Here is a 10,000-nt window from a genome sequence, read left to right as displayed (position 1 = left end):
AGTACAGCTTGAACGTAATTCTGACAGCCTGTAGCTCGATGACATCAGGAAATTATACGTCGACTATTGATATTATACCTTGCACTGCCAGACATGAATACAGGATGCATCGTTATTCGTCATTCAAGTTGGAATGGTCACATGTCCAGAGCCGGTTCGTAGTGAATGATGAGTCAGCATATGTACAAATGCACCCATACACATTCGCAGCCCATTAAAACACTCTGGTTTAAAGCTAAGGACTATATTTAGGTGGACTGACTTCCACCCTTATCAAATAGTGATAAAGGTGGAAGTCAGTCGACCGAAATACAGTCCTTAACCCGAAACCAGAGCGTTAACGGGCCTTTTATGCTTGAGATGTATCCTGGTTTAACAGAAGAATTTATTTACATATATGTATACACAGAAACACATTATATGAATTATATAAACATATATATATATATATATATATTTATATATACATATTTATATATATATTATATATATATATAATATATAGTATAGTATGTGTGTGCGTATTTGTTTAAATTAATACTTGCTTCCAGATTTTAAAAATTCAGGATAACTTTCCAGTACTCAATTTTTTTCAACAACAACTCACATAAAGAAATATCGAATAATGCGGTTTTCCAATAATTTTTTGACTACCCTATGTGATTTAATGAAAAAATAAAATGCCTGACCTGTTTAATAAAAGTTAAACCGATGTGTTATGGCGTACAGTTGAATAATGATGATAGTAACCGCCCTAGTTCAACGTTCTCGCACGTTAGTATTACATCGTATGCACGAACCCAAAACTTCCTGTAAATGTCTCCAGTTCAAACTGACTCGCATAAATCTTTGTCTACTGTACGTGTTTCTCTTTATTATACAGTCCTTGTTTCAACATGCAATGGACACAGCAGATTACCATCACTTCCTCACATGCTTGTGATATTATGATCACGTCATTAAAGGATGACTTTTCGACCTCTCCTACCAGGGATAACCACCTCTCTCTCTCACACACAAACACACACACTATCAACCCAACGCAAGTATGACTATCGACCCGTACCCGCATTACCTGACAGTGAATGTATAATGGTTGCAAATTATGACTAATTCAATATTAGTGTTAATATTGCAATTGTCAATGGCCTAAAATTGCAGACACCAGTATGCAGTTCTGTGTAAACTTCGGTGTAAACTTCGCATTGCATTATGACGATGCATATCCAGAGTACAGCTTTTTACGTGTAGTGTATACTAATATACACCGGCCGTAATTCATTGTATAACCAAACTATTCAGAAACAGTGAAGTTCTCTTGCATTCACTCAAGGCAGTATTCTGAACTTGAACCAACCTGATACGTACCGGTAACTCTCGCTCTTGGCAGGTTCGTAATATTCCGTAAGCCTTTTTTAAGCATTGCACAAAAGCTTTCCCACGAAAACTAGGCTGAGAGCTGCTACTTTATTGTCTCTGGGATGAGGCGTAATAGTAGTATTTCAGATAGGCAATTACACTTGATGTAAGATCCAGCGTCACAGTACCCCGTCGTTATGCTCTTCTCCCTCTCTCTATAGAGAGAGGGGAGAAGAGAGAGAGATCAACGACTCACATTTATCGTACTCTGTCGAAGGTTATGTCCCGCCTTTTGTCCTGTAATCTCAGATTGTTTAAAAACAGTAGGATCAGCAAAAGTGCATTTGCCAGTTACCCATTTTCTCTTTAAAATTCCGGGTTGCTGTTTGGCGCATGTTTCAACCAACCTGTCATCCATTCAGGTGAATAATCGATGTAAATTAAAGCTCTTACAATCACTTACGTAAAACGTCGTGCAAATGTTGTCAGATCCATCAAAATAGTATTATTGGTGGAAAATAGCATTACAGATTTACTGACGTAAAATGTCTTTATGAATGATGCAAAATGCCATTACTGCATTGCGATAACAGTGCTGTGCAATACCAATCTACAGCTCCCACTTGAAGTCTCCAACTTTCCAGTTTTGCCCTTAAATTCTATTGAAAACACTTTAAGTCCTTAGCGAGGAAACTGGCTTTTAAAACATTTGTGTTCAATACTCAACTCTGGAAGGAATGATAGAAGCAGTATGCTTTAAAAACCTGGTGAGTAGTTGACTCTTCGACTTAATTGTTCCTGATTTTCTATTGGTTATAGTATATTACGTCTCCCAGTACATCCCCCCACACCCGTTTTATATATATATATATATATATATATATATATATATATATATATATATACTATACACACACACACACACACACACGGGCATTAATGCGACTTTTAATGGTAATACTATTTTATGACCACACTAGTTTTGTGTTTGTTTGTATGGTGCTTTTACGTTGCATGGAACCAGTGGTTATTCAGCAACGGGACCAACGGCTTTACGTGACTTCCGAACCACATCGAGAGTGAACATTTATCACCAGAAATACACATCTCTCACTCCTCAATGGAATGGCCGAGAATCGAACACGCGACCACCGAGGTGGGACGCTAATACCATACCAACCACGCCGCTGAGGCGCTGACAGCACAGTAGTGAACTATTCTAAACAAACAATAGAAGCTCTCCTTCTCTCTCAATTATTGTTCTGTTTCGACCACAAAAACTTACTTCCCTGCCCTTCCAGTCGGCTTTTATGCAAGTGATTGAAATTCAGTTGCAAAGGACTCTTCATATCAACGAAAGAAATCCGATCCTCCTTGCGGTTTCGATGTGGTGGCGGTTGGGGGAGGGGGTTGTAGGTGAAGGGAGAGCGAGATGTGGTCGTTGTGATGTTACTTCATTTCTTGTTGTTACCCAGAATTATAGTAACGTCACATAAAATACTGTCAACAATACTACTGTAATGTTTCAGAATGTTGCTTATTAATAATAATAATGAACAAAGGAACCTCCGTAACTAGGCTATAATATTGACAATTAAAAGCCACAGTAGCGTTAAAAATATATTTTTGCACAATGCTAAAAATTACTAGGAGAGACTAGGACTGAAGAGGAATACGGAGCAGTATCCGGAAGTATCACCTAGCAATTTTTAGCATTGTACAAAAATATATTTTTAACACTACTGTGGATTTTAATTGTTAATAATAATAATAATAATAATAATAATAATAATAATAATAATAATAATAATAATAATAATAATAATATTCTTGCCAACATACTTTACTTCACAACAGCGTGATTAGTATAACGAGAAAAAAAAAACAGCTCTAACAGTCGAATTGTAGGTTTATCTAATGTATCTCTAGGACAAAATGATCGAATCATTCTTTAGCTGCTTCGACTGCTACTTCTATGATAATTAGTATGTGTCATTGTTATTTCACCTTTATTCATTCATGAAATAAGGTACAAGCAAGAGGCACCAACGTTCATAAACCAGTGAGACCTAGTTTGATACTAAACTCTGGAAGGAGTGATACAGGCAGGTTGCTTTAAAACCCGTTGAGTAGTCGACTGATGTAGGATGTAGGAGAGACTTCCTCGGCTTAATTATTCCTGATTTCAAGGGGTTATAATTATATTATCTCTGTACACACACACACATTACAGTCTCTCCAATTGGAAGTTGTTAATCAACAATTCAACTGCCAAGTAGAGGTCTTCCTGGTAGATAAGTGCCACAAGACGTATCACATAAAATGGAGTTGTTGAAACGGGTTTAGTGGAAGTGAGAGTAGGCCTGGTGGTAGTCAATGTCAAAGGAAAAAGAAAAACGCCGACAGTCATGAGCGCCGTCGTCAGGATAGTGTTATTTATGATCGTTATCATTTTAAGAAAAATGCACGTGTCGAAAGAGTATTTTTTCTAAGGCGGCGTTGATTTCGTGGGACAAATTGCGTTTGAACTTTTTTTTTTATTCTTCCACTTCACTTATGTCGCATTCTTGTTATAATTTCTAAGACTTGTCGTTAAAGACCTTGAGTGAGGAACAAGAAATTAACAGTACCACATCCAATGCATCTTTGTCCGTCCAGATAACCTTATCATATCATTGAAGTACAGGCTCTCAGTAGCACGAAACACTCAGAATGCTTAAATTAACGGCATTGCTACAACTGAAAAGAATCACTGCGTAGTTATCGTTGATACCTTAAGAAAAAAAATATTGTAAGTGACAAATTTCTATCCATTCATAAACCGTCACTCTATAACATTGATCGGGCTGTAGGGGAAAACGTTCTCACCTGCGGTACAATGTCTGTTCGCGAAGAATGGCTTTCGTCAGAACAGGAATCTGAACTTGGACAGCGTCCTCGCTAAATAATGTTCCAGTTCTCGGCGAGGCCTACGTTTCTGTTCCACCATAAAAAAAGAATTTCTTTTTGTGTTGCAACAAGTGGTGGAACGTGTACAAATGAATTCAGCCGTCCTTACTCCTGTTAAGGATGCAGGTTAGTGTGTATCTGCACGTACACTTTTCCTTTTAGTGTCCTCCAGTTTCAATGACTGCTGCCGCCAAAAAGAAGATAAACATTTATGACCATTTTTGGTGTGATTTCTTGTTCTCTGGCCAACAGGACGAACCAGTTTTTGTCGATTTTTTTCCTCGTACATAACTATGTCAGTCACACCATTGATTGCTAAAGGAAATAAAATACGAGTATATCTTGTCAAGTTTTAATACGGACGCTGTTAGAGGCAAGTTTTTATGAAGGACGAATTTGAGCAATAGATTTCAAGGAAAAAAGTGACTTGTTATTTTTAGAAGCTTTAACGGAAGAGGAATTACGATACATTGCGGTCAGGCTCGTTCCGTTTATTAGTTTATTTCATATGACTGTCTTTACCTCATTTTACTTATTTGCTGAACTTTAACATTCACTAACCTACTCTCGTATTGTTCAGGTAACCTAATAAGCAATAACATTCTACAGAATAAGAACAGCAAACAATAAAACCCACCCTTTCAATTTTCTGGATCGCCCAGATATGGCAAGATTGCATCGCGCACCGGGCATCCCTCTTATGGAAATGAATATTAACACGGACAGATCACGGACAAACATGCCGGGCGAATACCAAAGAGGATTAGTGATCCAACAACTTGCTCCCTTTTCTTTCAAACTCTTGTCGTCCCTTCACAACGACAAGGGGAAAGAACGTTGGGAGGGTCGGGGTACAGGAATAGAATATGAAAATCAACTAGAATACAAGTTTCATTTTTTTTTTTTTGCGTTGGTATTGGAAGTGACGACTTATTTGTGAGCAGCAAATGCGTGATACTAAGTCCGGATGATCGTAAAATATAAAAGAACCTTATATGAGGCAGATCTTTTTAAAAATATAAATAGCTGTTCATCTACACTTATAATACCATACGAGAAGAATGAATTGATCACAGAATTTTATATATTATATATATATATATATATATATATATATATATATATATATATATATATATATATATATATATATATGCATGTGTGAGAGAGAGAGAGAGAGAGAGAGAGAGAGAGAGAGAGAGAGAGAGAATGGTAACGCAATAAATAAGTGTTCTGTCTGTGAATCTTTATCTCCTGATAACGTATCGCATCTGTGAAACACTTCGAAGCGTTATCATGCTCCGGAAATTTTATTCTAAAGGACAAAAACGCGCCGGGAAATGGTGAAACAGATAAGCTGCTCTTAGTAAATGTCTCACACAATTACCCGAAGAGCGGCTGAACTGATGGTTTAACACTTTTTCTTGTGGCGAAACCGTTTTGAGTAAATAAATTCCCCTTTTACGCATGCATACAATATACATGCGTATATATTTTATGTGTTTATATTCTTATATAAACACTAAAGCCGTTTTCTTCAACAGAGGGTTGATGATGCTGAAATAACTACATTGGTCACGGCCACAGCCACACGTAACAACAGAATGAACTCCAATACACACACATATTATTGATATATATAATTATACATTATATATATAATTTCGTAACTCCTCTATTTCGTTAAAAAACCTAATCATTGTGTTAAGGCAGAAAATTTAAGCTAAAAAGGGTTGTAACGTTAAAGGGATAGTCGTTGTATAAGTAAACTACTGATTATAACATGAAAAGTGGAACATATTCGTTGAAGACTGTCCACATGAATTCATCAAGCTTCCACCTCACCCTAACTGCCAGACTGGAAATCCGCCCAGATATCGCCAGTCACAACGTTTTCTAAGACTGGCTACTGAACAGTTAAAATGCTGACGATTTAGTTTATTAAAGTAGGTCTCCTACTCTTTTGACCTTAGACAGTACGTCATTTTCTCTTTCCCTGTCTTCCTCGTACCTGCCCTTCATTCTCTCTTTCTTGCCTCTCTTCCTCATGCCCTGCCCTTCATTCTCTCTTTGCCTCTCTTCCGCATGCTCAATCCTTCATTTCCTTTGATTCCTTCATTTTCTATTTCCTCACTCCCTTGAACCCTATGCTTCATTTTTTCTTTCCTCAGTCCCTTGTCTCATACTGTATTTCATTTTCCTACTCAAGTGAAGAACTTGTTCTGTTCTGTACCCACCTGGCAGAATAGGCCTATTAGATTTCATATCAGTAGATGACTATCGCAGATACGGAATGATAGATGAAGCATTAAAACTATTAAGCCTAACTAGTGTCCTCCGGTTTGCCACAAATCACGTTTCCCACAGTATACATCCTGACATTAAACTCAAGGAAACTTCAGAAGATCCTCTCTTACAGACTGAACCTGAGAGGAAGAGCCTCAGTTGGTATAAGGCCACCTACTACATTCGATGACAAAAGAAATAAAACGCACCAAGAAATTATTGGTGTTTGTGCTGTTCTTGAAAATTTCAATTTAGTCAGTCAAAAAAGTCCATGTCAGGCATTTTTTTTCTTAAGCTTCAGTAGTGTAAACTTGTTTCCTAGAATTGTAGGAAGGAGAGAGAGAGAGAGAGACTCTAAGGTGTCAGTATTGCCTTAAAGAACCTAAATAGAGTGAGAGTGCAAATCCCGCATTCATGTTCTCTCCCACAGCCTCAAGGCCACCAATGAATGAAATAATGGTTAACTGGGTTTAGGAGGCTGCTTGTTGGTGTGGGCGCCTAATATCTTACTCAGAGATACAGCCAACGTTTTGCTTAGCTTCACGTACGTTATGTTATGCTACACATTAACAATTACATACACACACACACACACACACACACACATATATATATATATATATATATATATATATATATATATAATATATATATTATATTATCATACAGCAGGGTCCACAAAACACATCAACTAGGCCAAAGTTTATTTTATATATCTTCACCTGGAATCCGTACATATATATATATATATATATATATATAATATATATATATATATTATATATATATATATATATATATATATCGATAAGGGCCAGTGAACGCCGAAACTGTTGAGCTAAAAGGAATTTCAGTTTTTCTTCTCCTTTGTGGACTACAACCTTTTATTTATTATATATATAATATTTTATTTATATATATATATATATATATATATATATATATGTATATATACATAAACATACATATATAGTTAAATATAATGGTGTATTTAGGTATTATGGGCAACACACACACACACACACACACACACACACACACACACACACACACACACACACATATATATATATATATATATATATATATATATATATATATATATATATATATATATATATATATATATAAATATGATGCCCCAAAAAAGACGAAATTTTAGATTTTATGAGCAACCTTCATGAGATGGACTTTATATATCATATATATACTATATATATATATATATATATATATATATATATATATATATGATTATATAAATATATATATATATATATATATATATATGCTATTATATATGTACATACACACATATAATGTGTAAATGTTTGTAGAGTAATGAAATACATGATGCGTGAAAGGGCTCATATATATACAAACAAACGCCTAAAAATACACAAACATATTCCCAGCCTGGCAGATTCCTAGTGCCTGTTTCAAACTGCAGCTGCAGCCTTCATCACTACGGAAAGGAAGCTAGGCATTAGAGCCTGCTGTTGAACAGGTGGGCCCTCCTGCTTGATAGGTGAACTGGGCGTTTCTTTGCATTCACGGCGAATACACTTCATGAATGAACTGGGCGTTTATTTACATTCATCTCTTAGGTAATATGTGTTATAATACACATTTCTATTTCATCTACTCTGTGAAAGAGTCAACATATGCATACACACCCTATATATATTATATATATGTATGTATGTATATACACACGCACGCACTGATAAGAGATCTCACAAGTATATATTACTGCACTGCAAGTGACGAATCTCATCATTGGGTAAAAAAAAAAAAAAAATCTTATGAAACCTGAAAGATACTTTTCGATGTGATCAAGTTATAAAACACACGGGCAACCAACCCCTTACAAAACACAAAACATCCTTGCGCAGATTAAAAGAAACTGGTTTCCAAAAGAATACCTAAATCTCCTAGCGAAGATAATCCCATCCTTCCACCTCTCCCTTCCAATGAACCATTAATCCCCGCCCCCCTCACCCGTCCCTCATTGCAAAACGATTGATTAATTGACAGACGAATTGGTACATAAAGCGCAGGAGCTGCGTCTTGCTGACTAACCCTTTTGCTATGGCGGCTGGTTGCGACAAACACATTGCCCATCTCGCCTTGGAGTCGTTACATTTTCTCAAGTCATGGATGACCTATGCAGTTGCCGGATGTTTCTTCAATTGATTGGCCCAATGTGCTTTCGACATAGCGTTCTCTTTCACACACACAAACACATGCACACACATACACAAACCCGGGAGTTGGAACAAGAACTTTCGTACTTGAAAATGTAGAATAAACTACGAATGTAATTGTTCCAAGTCCCGTGTTTCTTACTATGTGGATAATATGATATTCTCAAGCACGCGGACTTTCGTGCTATATATATATATATATATATATGGATATATATATATAATATATATATATATATACACATATATTTTATACTTATATATATATAGTGCATATATATAATGTACATATACATTATATATATATACATATATATATTTATATATATATATTATACCTGAAAATATATTCACCTTATGAATGAGATTCATGGAAATTTTATCCGATTTTCGTATCTATTCTGAGAATACTTTGATAAATAAAAATACATTTCTCTCTCAAGATGGTGACGACTTACTTGCCTTGAAAATATTTTACATTCCGGAAAATATTATTGTGTGATAGCAACACTGGAAATACTTTAAAAGAATTTCCTTCTTATTTACTACATGCGATATATATATATATATATATATATATATATATATATATATATATATATATATATATATATATAACGTTACATACACATCACTATTTGTTATCTTCAGTATGACGTATTAAGTATATTCAGTTAAAATCGACATTTGGTAAAAAAAAAAAAAAAGTCCGGATACAACGTACATAAAATTATTAGCTAGAAATTGCGTCAATAACCACACCGTTCATAGAAGTGTCCTCGCCCCGTTAAAAGAGCTCTTTAACCTCATAAAACCGCGTCTGTACCTTGAATATCTTATCACATAAATTAAACCCCCCCTACCCCCCACCCCATTGATGATGTTTTAATTGGTCACGTGGGTGTGAATTAGCGTCCTCAGTCACCTCTTTACAACTTTTCCAGTGTTATTTAATTGTCGCAAAAATGATTAATTGTATCTGAAGACATTTTCAGTTTTTTAAAAGTTAAAAAGTAGATTGCTCAATTTTTTTTTCTTTCCAGTTAAATGGCATATTTTGAATATGGTTTTTGCTCGCTTGTTAAAGTGGAAATAGTCGATATGGTAAAGTTCGCTGTTAATATATATTTTTTCTCAGGTTGGCAATTAAATCATCCTGTACTTGCATAAAACTCTCGGAAAATTTCTCAGATATAAAT

General features: G+C 35.4%; 1 protein-coding gene across 5 annotated transcripts in view; it reads right to left on the bottom strand.

The window, feature by feature from the left end:
* Positions 1 to 10,000, bottom strand: part of LOC135224614 (long-chain-fatty-acid--CoA ligase 4-like) — a 28,604-nt gene that overhangs the window by 13,714 nt on the left and 4,890 nt on the right. The window lies entirely within an intron of this gene.

The sequence above is a fragment of the Macrobrachium nipponense genome, chromosome 12 (assembly GCF_015104395.2).
Source record: "Macrobrachium nipponense isolate FS-2020 chromosome 12, ASM1510439v2, whole genome shotgun sequence".
NCBI lineage: Eukaryota > Metazoa > Arthropoda > Malacostraca > Decapoda > Palaemonidae > Macrobrachium > Macrobrachium nipponense.
The sequence above is the reverse complement of the archived record's forward strand: the minus strand, read 5'-3'. Positions and strand labels throughout refer to the sequence as shown.